The sequence below is a fragment of the Lissotriton helveticus genome, chromosome 1_2 (genome assembly GCF_964261635.1).
Source record: "Lissotriton helveticus chromosome 1_2, aLisHel1.1, whole genome shotgun sequence".
NCBI lineage: Eukaryota > Metazoa > Chordata > Amphibia > Caudata > Salamandridae > Lissotriton > Lissotriton helveticus.
Window position 1 is genome coordinate 340,238,314 of NC_136058.1, and position 16,841 is coordinate 340,255,154.

At 37.7% G+C, this 16,841-nt stretch overlaps 3 non-coding genes across 3 annotated transcripts; all 3 read left to right on the plus strand.

Annotated features, from left to right (window-relative positions):
- The first annotated feature begins 1,013 nt into the window (after positions 1 to 1,013).
- Positions 1,014 to 1,085, plus strand: TRNAD-GUC (transfer RNA aspartic acid (anticodon GUC)). The gene has a single exon. It is a non-coding gene; the product is annotated as a tRNA-Asp (tRNA).
- A 634-nt stretch (positions 1,086 to 1,719) lies between these two features.
- On the plus strand, positions 1,720 to 1,791 carry TRNAD-GUC (transfer RNA aspartic acid (anticodon GUC)). The gene has a single exon. It is a non-coding gene; the product is annotated as a tRNA-Asp (tRNA).
- Positions 1,792 to 3,131: 1,340 nt separating this feature from the next.
- TRNAD-GUC (transfer RNA aspartic acid (anticodon GUC)) lies at positions 3,132 to 3,203 on the plus strand. Its single transcript has one exon. It is a non-coding gene; the product is annotated as a tRNA-Asp (tRNA).
- The last annotated feature ends 13,638 nt before the right edge of the window (positions 3,204 to 16,841 follow it).

Here is a 16,841-nt window from a genome sequence, read left to right on the forward strand (position 1 = left end):
TTGAGACCTAGCAAAGGCACATCGGGCTACCAGTCCCTAATATTTTGCCAAGTTTCGTGCAAATCCATTCAGCCGTTCGATTATTATTATTTTGTTTTTTTTTTGCCCCGCGGGGCCCTTTTAAAACCTCCACATCAAACCTAGGGGGTCAGCGAGGATCTACTATGCCCCCTTATAGTTATTTCCCCCTTTGTTTTGACCTCCTCTTGTCTCTCGATCCTACCGAGAGACAAGATGGCGGCCGCTACGGACTGTTTGGAATGTTGACAGACGCCGGAGAACCAATCAGCTTCGCTTCACAAAGCTCCGTTGCGCGAAAAGTCCGCGAACCAGAGCGCTAACCGGTCCGCTGTTACAGATATATATCTTTTTTTAAACGTTAATTTCTCAAAATCCACTGGAGCACATATATTGAGACCTACAAAAGGCACATCGGGCTACCAGTCCCTACAATTTTGCCAAGTTTCGTGCAAATCCATTCAGCCGTTCGGGCTAAAAGTGAGGCCAACCGCCCTATGGAAAACTCAATGTTAAAAACACGTTTTGGGACCCCCCTTTTTTCTCGGCCCCCACTGGACGAACCCCCCCCAAATTTTCAAGGGCTGCTCAGAAACAAAATGTGCCATTTTCCTGAAACTTTCAGCCGATTCCGTCCACAAACGCCAAAGTTATTAGACATAGAATTTTCAAAAAACCCATAGAGAAAAAATCCTAACTATATATACCTACTGGCGACCGCCAGTAGGTAATATATAGATATATATAAATATATATATTGATAGTTAGAAAGATAGCCAGATAGACAGATCGATAGATAGATATTTATTTCAATGAAATCATTTCTTGATAAAACTGATTGTTTTTGGCTAGGAATTTCTGTATTGTAATATTTAGGAAAAAAGATTACTTGTCCTAACCAAAAGCAGCAAATCTGCCTATTACAATACTGTGAATTGATCGAGGGTATGTCTTAACCCCAAGGAGGTGAGCACTGTTTAACTGATGCCAATAAGTCCTCGTTAGTATAGTGGTCAGTATCCCCGCCTGTCACGCGGGAGACCGGGGTTCAATTCCCCGACGGGGAGGCGATTCATTTTATTCACACAATTAAATAAAATGATGTACTTTCTAACATTGTAAAATATATCTGTCATTATCCTTGCCTATTCTGATTGAGAAAAAAGGTTGAATTCACTGATGGCCAAAATGCTTACTGATGTGTTAACTGAAATTCAGAATATGCTCTGAATATTTCAATATGCACAGGCGTACCATCAAAAACACTTTACATCTGCATTCTCTTGGAAAATGAGATGAAGCAGTGGTGAATCCTAGGCTGCTGTTCCACTCGATTGGCACAATTTACAAGTAGAATGACTGCTTTTGGTTAGTAGTGACCCCTGGTGGCTAATAGTTATAAGCTGCAAATGGTAAAGTGAGCTGATTATATATATATATATAGATATATATAAATATATATATTGATAGTTAGAAAGATAGCCAGATAGACAGATCGATAGATAGATATTTATTTCAATGAAATAATTTCTTGATAAAACTGATTGTTTTTGGCTAAGAATTTCTGTATTGTAATATTTAGGAAAAAAGATTACTTGTCCTAACCAAAAGCAGCAAATCTGCCTATTACAATACTGTGAATTGATCGAGGGTATGCCTTAACCCCAAGGAGGTGAGCACTGTTTAACTGATGCCAATAAGTCCTCGTTAGTATAGTGGTCAGTATCCCCGCCTGTCACGCGGGAGACCGGGGTTCAATTCCCCGACGGGGAGGCGATTCATTTTATTCACACAATTAAATAAAATGATGTACTTTCTAACATTGTAAAATATATCTGTCATTATCCTTGCCTATTCTGATTGAGAAAAAAGGTTTAATTCACAGATGGACAAAATGCTTACTGATGTGTTAACTGAAATTCAGAATATGCTCTGAATATTTCAATATGCACAGGCGTACCATCAAAAACACTTTACATCTGCATTCTCTTGGAAAATGAGATGAAGCAGTGGTGAATCCTAGGCTGCTGTTCCACTCGATTGGCACAATTTACAAGTAGAATGACTGCTTTTGGTTAGTAGTGACCCCTGGTGGCTAATAGTTATAAGCTGCAAATGGTAAAGTGAGCTGATTATATATATATATATAGATATATATAAATATATATATTGATAGTTAGAAAGATAGCCAGATAGACAGATCGATAGATAGATATTTATTTCAATGAAATCATTTCTTGATAAAACTGATTGTTTTTGGCTAGGAATTTCTGTATTGTAATATTTAGGAAAAAAGATTACTTGTCCTAACCAAAAGCAGCAAATCTGCCTATTACAATACTGTGAATTGATCAAGGGTATGCCTTAACCCCAAGGAGGTGAGCACTGTTTAACTGATGCCAATAAGTCCTCGTTAGTATAGTGGTCAGTATCCCCGCCTGTCACGCGGGAGACCGTGGTTCAATTCCCCGACGGGGAGGCGATTCATTTTATTCACACAATTAAATAAAATGATGTACTTTCTAACATTGTAAAATATATCTGTCATTATCCTTGCCTATTCTGATTGAGAAAAAAGGTTGAATTCACTGATGGCCAAAATGCTTACTGATGTGTTAACTGAAATTCAGAATATGCTCTGAATATTTCAATATGCACAGGCGTACCATCAAAAACACTTTACATCTGCATTCTCTTGGAAAATGAGATGAAGCAGTGGTGAATCCTAGGCTGCTGTTCCACTCGATTGGCACAATTTACAAGTAGAATGACTGCTTTTGGTTAGTAGTGACCCCTGGTGGCTAATAGTTATAAGCTGCAAATGGTAAAGTGAGCTGATTATATATATATATATAGATATATATAAATATATATATTGATAGTTAGAAAGATAGCCAGATAGACAGATCGATAGATAGATATTTATTTCAATGAAATAATTTCTTGATAAAACTGATTGTTTTTGGCTAGGAATTTCTGTATTGTAATATTTAGGAAAAAAGATTACTTGTCCTAACCAAAAGCAGCAAATCTGCCTATTACAATACTGTGAATTGATCGAGGGTGTGCCTTAACCCCAAGGAGGTGAGCACTGTTTAACTGATGCCAATAAGTCCTCGTTAGTATAGTGGTCAGTATCCCCGCCTGTCACGCGGGAGACCGGGGTTCAATTCCCCGACGGGGAGGCGATTCATTTTATTCACACAATTAAATAAAATGATGTACTTTCTAACATTGTAAAATATATCTGTCATTATCCTTGCCTATTCTGATTGAGAAAAATGGTTGAATTCACTGATGGCCAAAATGCTTACTGATGTGTTAACTGAAATTCAGAATATGCTCTGAATATTTCAATATGCACAGGCGTACCATCAAAAACACTTTACATCTGCATTCTCTTGGAAAATGAGATGAAGCAGTGGTGAATCCTAGGCTGCTGTTCCACTCGATTGGCACAATTTACAAGTAGAATGACTGCTTTTGGTTAGTAGTGACCCCTGGTGGCTAATAGTTATAAGCTGCAAATGGTAAAGTGAGCTGATTATATATATATATATAGATATATATAAATATATATATTGATAGTTAGAAAGATAGCCAGATAGACAGATCGATAGATAGATATTTATTTCAATGAAATAATTTCTTGATAAAACTGATTGTTTTTGGCTAAGAATTTCTGTATTGTAATATTTAGGAAAAAAGATTACTTGTCCTAACCAAAAGCAGCAAATCTGCCTATTACAATACTGTGAATTGATCGAGGGTATGCCTTAACCCCAAGGAGGTGAGCACTGTTTAACTGATGCCAATAAGTCCTCGTTAGTATAGTGGTCAGTATCCCCGCCTGTCACGCAGGAGACCGGGGATCAATTCCCCGACGGGGAGGCAATTCCTTTTATTCACACAATTAAATAAAATGATGCACTTTCTAACATTGTAAAATATATCTGTCATTATCCTTGCCTATTCCGATTGAGAAAAAAGGTTGAATTCACAGATGGACAAAATGCTTACTGATGTGTTAACTGAAATTCAGAATATGCTCTGAATATTTCAATATGCACAGGCGTACCATCAAAAACACTTTACATCTGCATTCTCTTGGAAAATGAGATGAAGCAGTGGTGAATCCTAGGCTGCTGTTCCACTCGATTGGCACAATTTACAAGTAGAATGACTGCTTTTGGTTAGTAGTGACCCCTGGTGGCTAATAGTTATAAGCTGCAAATGGTAAAGTGAGCTGATTATATATATATTCACTGAAAAAACCATAGGTTATAGACCATATATAGTTAGGAATTAGCATTTAAAAAACCTTATTTTACTCACACAAAACCATTGAAATTCCATATATAGTTAGTTGCACTAACTATATATCGCGCACCCGTAATCCACTGCTGATGATGTCACATATTACATCATTCATGACATGGTCAGTGACATCACTGATGACATCACTGATGACATCTCAAATGACATCACTGATGACAACATCCAGTGATTATGTGTTTCTGTAAAGTTTAAATATGTTTTACATATTGAAGAATGAGTGGATGTATAAGTGTCTCAATGAAGGTTTTAGTAGGTGCGTGATTGACTGTATGAGTGAGTGATTAAATGCGTCTTACTAAATGCACGGGTTAGTGACTAAACTGTCTGAAAGTGTGCATCAGCATGTCTGTTGTTGTGCAAGCTGCTGCATGTGTTGATCAGTAGCTATATAAGTAGCTATATGGGTTATTGATTGGTTGCACAAGTATTTGTATGGGAGACTGAGTGTGTGTATGACTGGCTGGGAGGTGTGTGACTCTGTGCAGATCAATGTGTACTTGTATCAGTGATTCTATAAGAGAGTAAGTATGTGTTAGTATATGTTTTAAAATGTAAGGTACTCTATGTTTAACTGTGTAGATTAGAAAATGGAACTGTGATTGATTCTTTACAGGACTGACTAGGTGTGTGAGTAACTCCATGGATGAGTGGCAGAGTGTGAGTGTCTGTATAGGTGTATGAGTGCATATGATAGTGTTGTAAAGATGAGTGATTGTATGTATGAATGATTGTATGGGTGAATGAGTGAATGTGTGTGTAGACGTAGGAATCAGTGAGTGGGTATGTAGTAACTAGTATTGGTGTGTCAATGGTTTCAAAAATTATACTCTGTATTTAACACTGGGTGTAACAGAGGTTATATTAAAGTGTGAGGAGATGCATTGTATTGTCACATTAATGATATCATCATTGATGTGACCATTGATGTCAAATGAGATATCATCAGTGATGTCATTTGAGATGTCATCAGTGATGTCATCAGTGATGTCACTGACCATGTCATGAATGATGTAATATGTGACATCATCAGCAGTGGATTACGGGTGCGCGATATATAGTTAGTGCAACTAACTATATATGGAATTTCAATGGTTTTGTGTGAGTAAAATAAGGTTTTTTAAATGCTAATTCCTAACTATATATGGTCTATAACCTATGGTTTTTTCAGTGAATTTTCAAGGTTTTGTAAATGCTAATTCCTAACTATATATGGTCTATAACCTATGGTTTTTTCAGTGAATTTCATTGGTTTTTTAACAGCTAATATCTGTAGCTGTAAAATGTATTCTTCTTTAAATCCAAAAATATATTTTATATGTTTATGAATAATTTTTTTTTTTAAATATTTTTTTTTCTTCGTTCCCGCTTCGCGAATCGGGAAGCTTCCCGTTAGCTGACCTTGATGCCGCGAAATAGACCGCGAGCCGGTAAACGTTTCTTTACCGCAACTGCCGCGTTAGAAAACAACATCGTGACGCCTCCCGTCCGCATGACGTTTCGCGTTGTCGCGTGATACGTCATATGACGTGCTACGTTAGCGAACTCGTACGCTTACCGAGTCGCAAAGCACAGGTTTCTGGAAGCAAACCGGGAGGCCCTGCAAAGCGCGTAACGTAAACACAGCAGGTCATGTGACTTGGTAATAACACTTTTCATTGGTTCATTTCACTTTCGGTTTCCTAATGATGTAAGACTAGGTCATATGATCTAAAATGAACACTTTTCATTGGTTGAGAACTATTTTTTTTCCCAAATGGTGAAAATCCCTCCTTCTTTCCTCACTCTGACTTTCATCATTGTGAGAGAAAGACCCTTTGTTACCAGTGAGCAATGGCTTCTTTACTAGCTTCAGCTGGTGCTTCCCCACCACCTCCACCACATCCAAGGAAGAGTGGACCACCTGCTAAAGTTATAATTCAGCAAGAAGAGGAAGAAGAGGAACAGGACGACCTAGATAATCTCCCTATTATGGCCAGAAGATCTGTTGTACCGGAAGTAACGGGACCAGAGGGCAGGGAGATGGTGCCAAATATACAAACGAGATTTCGTGAAGTAAAACAAGTCTGCGTACATTGCAGTGGAATCATTTGCTACGCAGAAAGTAGCATCACTCTGATCAACAGAGCTATTAACAATCATGCTCATGTTTGTCCGAAACTCACCAAACAATAAATTCTTTTTTTTGTTTTCTTCCTCCTGTTGAGCCCTTTACAATGAATCGTTTTCGTTGCCCCCTCCGAAAAAAAAACAAAAAAAATATAAAACTGTTCAGAAAAATTCAAAAAAAGTAAAAAAAATGTTCAGAAAAATAATAAAAAAAATATAAAACAACAAAAACAATTTAAAAAAAAGTTCTTTTCAGAACTACCTCCCCGTTATAAAAAAATTGGTACAATATTTGCAACTGTGCCAACCTCTATTTCTCTTAGTTCGCTTCCCAGTTCGCTCCCCGGTACGCGAACCGGAAGCGAACCAAAAACATTTTTTTATAAAAAAGAACAGTAAGTATAAGGGAAGGAAACAGACAGTTATGTTAAAAGAAAGACAGCTATAGGGGAGTAAACTAGAGATACTATTACCCGTAATCCACTGCTGATGATGTCACATATTACATCATTCATGACATGCTCAGTGACATCATCAGCAGAGGATTGCGGGTAACAGTATCCCTAGTTTATTCCCTATAGCTGTGTTTCTTTTAACATAACTGTCTGTTTCCTTCCCTTATACTTACTGTTCTTTTAAAAAAAAATTTTTTAGATCTGTCAGAAACAGTTAAAGTAATGAAATATAAAAGACTACGTAGAATATGAGCACTGTATGCAACAACTTTGACACTGACAGAAGCCTCACCTTCTCCATGCCTCCTACACAGTTCTACATGTACATCATAAATGCAAACAGAACAGAATTAATTATACATGTTAAATGGTTTATTTTTGCTGTTCTCAGAATGTATCAAATTTCACTAAAACAGTGACTTGAAGGTATTCATCATATAACAGCGGGGAAAAAAAAACACAATCAAAATGATTGTGTTTAAAAAACCCATACATTACAAATCAGAATTCAGAACTCCTTAAAGTTAACTTACTTTCCATGACGGCCAAGGATGTCCTATGAACAGCTTACACTCTGTTGTGCTGTTATTACTTTCAACCCGCCACTTTCTGAAAGAAAACCTCCATCGTTTTCAAAAACATGTTACATACAATAAATGACTTCTCGCTCTCTACCACACGATTCCACAAGGCCAAATCGTGTCAGAGCCATGTATAACTCTTGGATTTCTTGTAAGCCAATCCCGTCTTTTCGCATTTCCGCAACTTTCAGAATTAAAATGTTGAAGATCATTTACACAATCCTGGACTAGTAATATCTTCCCCTTCTTGCTCAATCATGTTCTACATTTCCTATCACACTGATACTGCTTACTATGAAGCAGACTTACACTACCTTTATGACTAGTACAATTATTTAATTCTCTACATCACTTTTAATCACAAAGCAATGTAAAACAGTAGACAGCATTGCAGACTTACATTCCCTCTACTCCATGTTTTGATTCGCTGCTTCAATTAGCTTATAAAAAGAAATAGTTTTTCTGAACTCATTCAAAGTGCAGTTATTTTTCCATGACGTCCAGTCTTATGGTTAGAAGTTATGTCTCTGTACTACACTTATCCTCAAGGCCAAATAGTGTAGGAGCCATAAGAACTTCTTGAAATTCCTCAGAGCACATCCCGAGATTCTTTCCCTAAAATTTTGGTTTTAAAAACACCAGGTAAGAGTTTTTAAGGTCATATGGCAATTTTTTTTTGAAAATTAAAACAGAATCATTGCAGAATGACCAGCCATTTCTACACTTTAAATAAGCTGTATAATGTCCTGATGTTATTGAAGGACCATCATGATATATAATTGCTACAGTTACAAAAGTCCTTCCTGATATTGACAACTGTGAAGCCACAACATTTTTAATTAAAGTTGTCAATTTTGTTCCATCAGGCCTACATCGTTGGAACATTAAAATGACATACTGGCCATATGTTCGTATAAATAAAGTGGACATCATTTCAGATTTACATTGGCTACACTCCATGTTGTGATCAGCTGCTTTTACTAGCTTATTAAAAGAGACTGATTTACTGTCTGGCAAAGTTAAATATATAAATCTTTCTGAGTCTACACTAGTAGTAGCTGATACCCTACAGTTCTCGCAGTCATGCTGCCATTGATAAGAAAGCCCAAACAGGTGATCTACATCTACACCTTCATCATGCAATACATCAAGCATATACATTAAAAACTCCTGACAATCTTGCTGACTATTTTGAGAGAATTGTGTTTGGCCTGAACATCTGTCTAACAGATTTCGAATTTCAGACACACTTTCTATGTTTGTTCTGTCAGTGCTACATTTCTCTAACACAGAATTTAACAAACTGCAAAATCTTTGATCCGAATTGACCACAATCTGTTCTTTTAAAGTTTCTAGAGAAAAGACAACATTAACCACTACATTAGCATAGCAGTTGACACCAGAACTGTTTTCAAATTGAAAACCAACAACATCTTCAACAGAATCCTTTTTGTTTCTGCTTATAATTTCAGGTTCATCAACTTTTCGTCTTTTTGCTACAACCTCCCCAGTATTGGTCACATTTCTTCGTTTCCGGCCTACCACACGTTTCTCAAACAAAGGATACTGAGGCAAATGTGGCGCATACTCTCTTCTCAACCTATTGTATTCCTTAACACAATCTAGATCCGCACAAATGTTTGTGACATCACACTCAATCAAGTACAATCCCGATAAAGTCCTAACTCGTGACAATGCCACATATGCCATACCCTCCTTGAACACAGAACTGCCAATATTCACCAATGCACAGTCTACACTTAAACCTTGCGATTTATGGATTGTCACCGCATATGCCAAGCAAACAGGAAACTGCTTACGACGAACATATAAGTCTTTTACAAGCAAAAATCTAGCAGAACAACGAGCAATTAGCTGTACTTCCTCAATGCCATCAAATTTAATTTTTAAAAATTCAATTCCATCTCTATTTCTGTATTTCACAAAATCAACAACATTACCCATTGATCCATTTACCAGACCTCTTTCAACATGTAAATTCCTTCTTAAAATTATACGGCAGTTCAAGCACACATTCAGAGTCTTTTCAAAACCCGCAGTTTTAGATATACTCTTCTCTAATGAATCCAATTTTGTTTTCAGATTCTCAGACAAAATAATTGTTGATCCCATATGCTCTACTCTGTCAATAGCTTCCAATTTCACAATCTCTTGCTTTTCTAAATGCAACATTTTGTTGTTGAATTTGGCACATTCTGCAAGAGTTGGCATCAAACATATTCCAGATTTTTTCTCAGTAACTTTCTGAAAAATATTCTCAGGCACAACATCTTCGTCTGGATATAAATTTGTCAGTAATCGTGCATGTAAAGCTTCTTTCCCATGCTCGGTCACTTTTCCAATTCTAACATCTTGTAGAATAGTCTTGTAAACTTCATCCTTTGCCTGACGCATATTTTCATGCAGTTCAGCATAATTGAAGTTTAACCATATATTGACGTTGCCAATACTCCCTAAGCACTTCCTGGTATCTTCATGCGTGAGCATTTTGAACACAGGTTGCCCTTTCACTGGTGTCAGCTGCAGAAGATCTCCAAAAACAATGATGTGTTTGCCACCAAATAACACATCATACTCTGTTTTGAGAACTTCTTGCATTCTCAAATGCACAAAGGCAAGCATAACATTGGAAACCATGCTTACTTCGTCAATGATAAGAAGTTTCATTTTCCTCAAGACTCTTGAAACTTCAAAACAAGCATCTCCAGATAGCTTGTGATATTCTAATTTGTTGTCATGCTCCACTGGCAGCATCAGTAAACGATGTAAAGTAATCCCTTTAATGTTATGTGCTGCCAGTCCAGTTGGAGCGGTGACAACACAAGACAGCGATGACTCTGTCCTTTCCTGCAAATAACATGAAATTGCTTTAATAAGGAAACTTTTTCCAGTTCCCGCTTCTCCACTCACGTACAGTCGGACAGGCTTCAACGACGTACATGAGCACTCTTTCTTATCATGACTTAATCCATGATCAATTTGCATGGTAAGTTCGTCATATATTTTCCTCTGCTCAACGTTGAGTTGTCTTTCCAACTCTTCTAAGTTAACCGCATCCTCCTGAGCATGTGCCATGGCTCTTTCCACTTCATTCATAGCAGTGGCAGCTTCATTTTCGATAAGAGGTCCTCCTAGTGGATCCTGACTCAATGAAGCAGAACTCTGACTGTCCTGAGAACTGTCTCTGGCAATCTCGGCTGCAATCGTTGCTTCCTGCTCAATTTCCACATTCAACATTTCTACATATTTGGGAAAAGCAGGACATTCTATGGTCTCCTTGGCAGCATTGAAAGAGTCTTCGTAACAGAGGAAATCTCCAAGCAGTTCCTCTTCTGCACGCCAAGGCTTAAAAAGTTGCAAAAGTGCTAAATAGAAAAACTCCTTTTTTTCAGGAGATTCGCCACTCAATTTTCGATGGTTTATCAAGTGGCATTTTCTTTGCTTGACCAGACATCCCTCACTTCCTATTACAGCATACACTCCTTTCTCAGTATCTTCTTTGATGTTCCTCTTGAATATGTAATTTTGCAGAACCTCATACAGACAAACATTCTCGAGGTGACTGCTTCGATTTGGATAATATGTATCCAACATGTTGCTCTTCAAAATGTCGGTACTGTTTGGCTCCTTTTCCGCCAAATACTCAATTTCCCGCACAGGTTTCAGAACTCGATTACGCGTTGCAGCAAGACCAACACTCGCCCAAACGATACTCCTGGACTTGGCATAGAGACTTGCTGAAGACAACCGGTCAGAACATTCGTAAGCTCCGATTTCTCGATGCGACAACATCTTCAGACTGAAACTGTACAACTTCTTGCTGAGGCTCTTTTCATGGGAAATGTCCTCCCACATATCCTTCAATTCTGTCTTCTCTTTTTTGGTGATGTAAGATGTCACATACCTAGCCACAGCCATACAGTTATCAGCCACAAACTGTATATCCATGTTAGCATTCCACATGGACAAAATCACCGGGTTGTAGTCGTTGATGTACTTAGACTCTTCGTTCCTCTTCAAATTGTATGTGTTTTTAGGTGATTTCTTCATCACATTATGTCGCAGCGAAGACATCAAACTGTTCACTCTTCCTTTAGAAATCACCGATCGTGGAAAGCCGAAACGACATTTGGTGTAGAACTTGTCTTTGTTCCGGAATTTACGACGACAGTACTTTCCACATCGATGGCTTTGGAAACGTAGAACTTTTTCTCTTAGGCTTTTTTTCTCCTTTGCGTTTGGAACAGCACACGTAGAATACTGTTCTATGAAACTCATCACTGAGTCGTCTGCATCCGTTCCAAATTTAGGTGCATCCTTGATCCACAGCAACATATGTATATGAGGAGCACCTCTTGCTTGGTACTCCTTCCTCCAGAAGAAATCCAACACCTCTCCAAGAGGTGGATTCTTCTTATTCATGATGAAAGACATCATACCTTCAAATCTATGATTGAAGTACCTACATACATTGACTGGATCCAAAGAGCACAGTTCTCCGGGTGTCTTGAATTCGATGTTTTCTACGTTAGCATTTGCCTCTCGTAGAAATTCAAGTAAGTCTTCCCAGCCATACTCAGCACAGCTCAAAGTGAGGAACCATGTGGGAGTTCCTAAGTTCCTCAGCATACATTTTAAATCACCATGACGACGGTACCAGTACTCATTAGTACCACGCTGACACGCCATGAGATTAATCAGGTGAGAATCCAAAATGCTGTCTTGGACATTGACTTTATCCATAAAGTCACTTGCCGAGATGTTTTGCATGTGTATACCACTTTTCAAGATGTGGTTCACTGCATATGACAGTCCAGACAGATCGCTTTCAAACAGGAGATGAAACAAATAAGGAATGCATTGTCGAAACCTAGGATCTCCTGCATACAATCGCAAAGTCCGGTATTCAGAAGCAGGAATTTGATGAGGTCGCTCATCATATCTTCCTCCCTGACCTGTTGGAAAAAGCTGTGGGAAACACCGAGCTTCCAAACTTTCCTCCCAAACACTAATGGGACTCCCTTTCGCTTGTTTCATTTGAAACAACTCAATAGCATTCCCCATGACTTCCTTGGAATGCAAAGGATGAACACTATAATGTTCATATATTTCTTCACTAGTACAGGGTTCTACTTTCTCAATTTGACCAGCACACAAATCGCTATCCTCTTCCTCACTTACTTCCTCTTCTGCAACATATACATTTTTATAGTATTTATTATATTTTTTCAAATACAATGTTGCCCTTTTGACTTTCCTAACATCTACTAAATCTTGCCATATTTTCTTATTCTTTGTCGGAACCCCATTAACTAAGATAACCAGAGGTTCCTCTTCCACTTTTTCTACTCCAATTGTGTTAATGTTTTTCTTCAAATCTAGAGGCAAATAAACAACTCTTCCCTTTAATCCTCTCTGTAAATCTGATGGAGGCAATTTCCCTGTCTTTGGCTCCATTCTTACAATAGCCTGAAAGGGATGGATACTTTGAATCAAAATAGATTCATAAGTATTTAAATCCTTCAATTCAGAAGGAATTTCAACCAATTCCAGATTATTATGAACTGCTCTAGCAGGCATCTGGTTTTGATTTAATTTGTTACAACAATAAGTACACACACGTTGATCCAATCCCAAATCAAAACAATTTTCTACCATCAAGTATGTTGTAAAATCCTTCCATTCACTATTATTTTCCCTTTCACTTTTTCCATATAAATCCACTAACTTAGTCTGATTCTTATAATAAGTGCGTCGACAACACACACAAGTGAAATTTGGCCTCTCACTTGATTTCACCTCAAACGTCGCAATTTCCCTCTGGAAATTATCTGTACTGGAAACCTGTACACTATCTTCCACATTACTCTCTTCTTCTTGGTCAATTTCAACATTCTCCTCTTTACTTCCAAAGTAACAAAACTCAATTTCTTCACATATATTTTTCACATCTATTTCAGAACCATGCAAAAGAGCAGCGCATAATTGTTTTAGCATAATTGCTGGACTCTTAGCATAATACAACATTCTAACTAATTTCCTCACTTTATTATGATGCACTGCTAGCATCCTGAAATGATGAAAAACACTCTGGCATACTCTCCTGGAAAGACAAGCCAGTGAATGACCATGCAAACCTATCACTTCTCTCACTCTGCAAGGATCTAATTCTTGCAACAACTTCATTTTCTGCTTCAAACTTTTCTTACTAAATGACCGTATAAAATCACAAAGCAAATTGATGGAATCCTGTCGTACACTGCAAATACTACTACACTTCCAGGTGTACACAGGACCCTTAGGACGTCTCCCTAAAACCTCATTACCTAACACCTCTTCTATCTCTGTTCTCACAAGTTTTTCTTTTTCAACTGGACAACCATCTTTCACTTCATAAGCTCGACCACTGGTGTCAACTGCATGCACCAAATCATTATCCTGGAAATAACTCTCCTCATTAAAAAATGCCTCAGAGCTTGAACTATGCATCCATTCTCCAGAAAAAACTTCACAAAAATTACTACGATTAACTATTCTCTTCCATCTACTATTTCTTTTGAAATCATAAATTACCTTGTTTAGCTTCCTAATTCTATTGATTGTCAAAATAAATAACTTACGTTTAATTTCAAAGGCCTGATCAATAACTTTCTCAACTATTTTTTTTCTCTTATAAAAAACCACTTTCTGCTGACCTTTCTTAATATTTTTTAACAAATTCCCAATTATCCTGTTGCGGAACATTCGTTTACGAATATCCCTAAACTGTTGTTTCCTTCTACTTTCATGCATAGAGTTATCTCTTACTCTAGCAGTAACATTTCTCATTGGCCTTTCCTTACCATTTGAATTCGGTCTCCTTTTCTGGAGTGAAACATTTTCTGTAGTAATATTTTTTTTACTACACATATTTCTTATGACTGTTTTTCGACTCTTACCCGGTGCTTTCTTGGTGACTTGACAAATCTTTTTGTTAGAGGACTGCTGCAATATTCCATGCTCCTGCTGTCTTTGACGTTTTCCAGCCTTTCTTACTCTTTCTTTGCTAGGCATCCTAAAATCTTGAAATAATGTGCAGTTGAATCTGTGGTAAAATATAATAAAAAATGTTATTAACCACTATTACCCAACAGTAAATTAATAACAGTCATCAAAAACTTAACACACTACTTAAGTATATAATATACTGAAGCCTATCTTCAATTTTTCACTGAACAGGACTCATCTCTTCTTAACCTTGGATAAACCTCACCTACTCTGTGTCCCCTGCACATAATTAAATGTAAAGGGGCAGATTTATATTAACTAGCACATCCCCAGGGATGCACCAGTTAACGTGCACCGCTGCTCTGCCACCCACGGTGTGCCGCATTTACAATCAGATAGGACAAAGCTACATCAAAACCCTGCGCCTGCTTGAAGCAGGCATAGATCTTGACGCAGGTAGGCTGAAAGCTAAAGCAACAACTAAGTGTCGTGTGCAGAAGTTACAAAAAAGGAAAAATGGCGTTTAAACCAGTAATGAGACCATGCTAACGTAATACAGAGTAAAAATATCCAGGATCTACATCAGTTTAGGGTTCACGAACCTGGCAGGTACAAGGCACTGAGGCTTTCCACCGTGCATGTCTCATCCCAAAACATATGTTGTTTGTGAATGAAACAATTTCCCAGACCAAATGCTTTGGATTGGCTACTTCTAAAAAATTAAACACCCCTACTATCCCGGAGTTAGAGGAATACGATGGTTGGAGTAATTTTACTCGTTGTCTATTAAAGATTTACAGGCCCTACTCCGTAATTCTTCCTTTAACATTTCCAGTATAAATCCAAAAGGTTGACTGCTTTGGCAACGTGCCTTATCCACGGTTTAATAACGCTGCCTTTTGCTTTATATAAGTTTTCAAATTGTATGAAATATATACCAATAGGTCGTTATTAACCTTTAGGTAGTGGTTTTCTTCATCAAGTCTGGTCGCTTCCATACACATACAGATTTTCAAAGATGATCAAGAACTTTATCTGAATGGAGAGGAATGCACTGAGACGCCAGATCATTCACTAATGTGTAGGCACAGACAGTTACACGGTTCATGCCACAAACACCGACCAAATATGGCTTGCGTGTTGCAAGGCACGCCAGTTCCTGCTATCATCCCCACGTTCAAGTTCTTGGAAAATGGTAGTTATTTGATGCTCAATAATGAAGATTGTTCTGGGTTAATTAAAAGTATTCATTTTATCGTAACAGTAAATGAACGGGTTATTTGCTGCAGAAATGTTCTATTTCCTCCCACACATGAACATAGGGAGTTTTCAATCTGGCCACAAATACCAACCTTGGGAGCACATTTCAACAGCATGGCAAGAATAAGAGCTCTTTTGTCTCAGAGAGAGGTGGCCTTGAGTTCGGCCCGTGAAACTTTCGTGCTTCACATAGCGAACACCCGTACAGAGGTGCAGACCCTTTTAAATACAGATTCGACTTTGCATTTCAGCAAGATTACCCATTCATTTCCATGCAGCAGGAGGCCCATAGGAATGAAGGTGCAATTTGCGATTAGCAATTACCTCATCGCAAATTACGAATTTTTCCGACGGTGCAGGGGTATCTCAAGAACACCCTGCTGCACCCCTGAAAAAAAAATTTGGGGTCATATGGCGCACATAAATTTTGAAAACATTCCTTTACCTCAAAAACGATTTTCAACTCATAATTTGAAAACACTGCACATGGGGAAATGACTTAAAATGTCCTTAAGACACATAAAAGCATTTTTTGATTGCCTTTGCAGCATGTTTCAGTCACCTTTAACATGCCTATGTAACGGAAACATTCAAAATCTAAATTTGCCATGCACAGGTGGGAGCATATTTACAAGCAATTTGCTCCACAGACAAACTTCTTACATTGAAATGGGAAAGACTCTCAATTACCTTATAAAGAAGCAGACACCATTATGTCCTTCTCATCAATATTAAAACCATTGCTTTTTCTCAAAAACGATTTACAAGTCATAATTTGAAAACACTCCACAGCTCCTATGCACATAAAAGCCCTGTCAGTACTAATACTTCACATTTTCTCCAATTACAATTTCTCAAACAAACAAAATCTATTTGTGAAACACTTGAGACAAAGCAACATTTGAAAAACACAACTTTCTTCATAATTTTCTCCTTAAAGCACACTATTTTCTATCTAAATTAAAGAAATTTTTTCTCACCTTAGCAAGTACTTTGAGTTTCAAAACAGTCTCAGAAACACACCAATTTGTCTTCAGCAGAGCAAAAGGTATGCACTCCAGAGTCTGCAGCTATC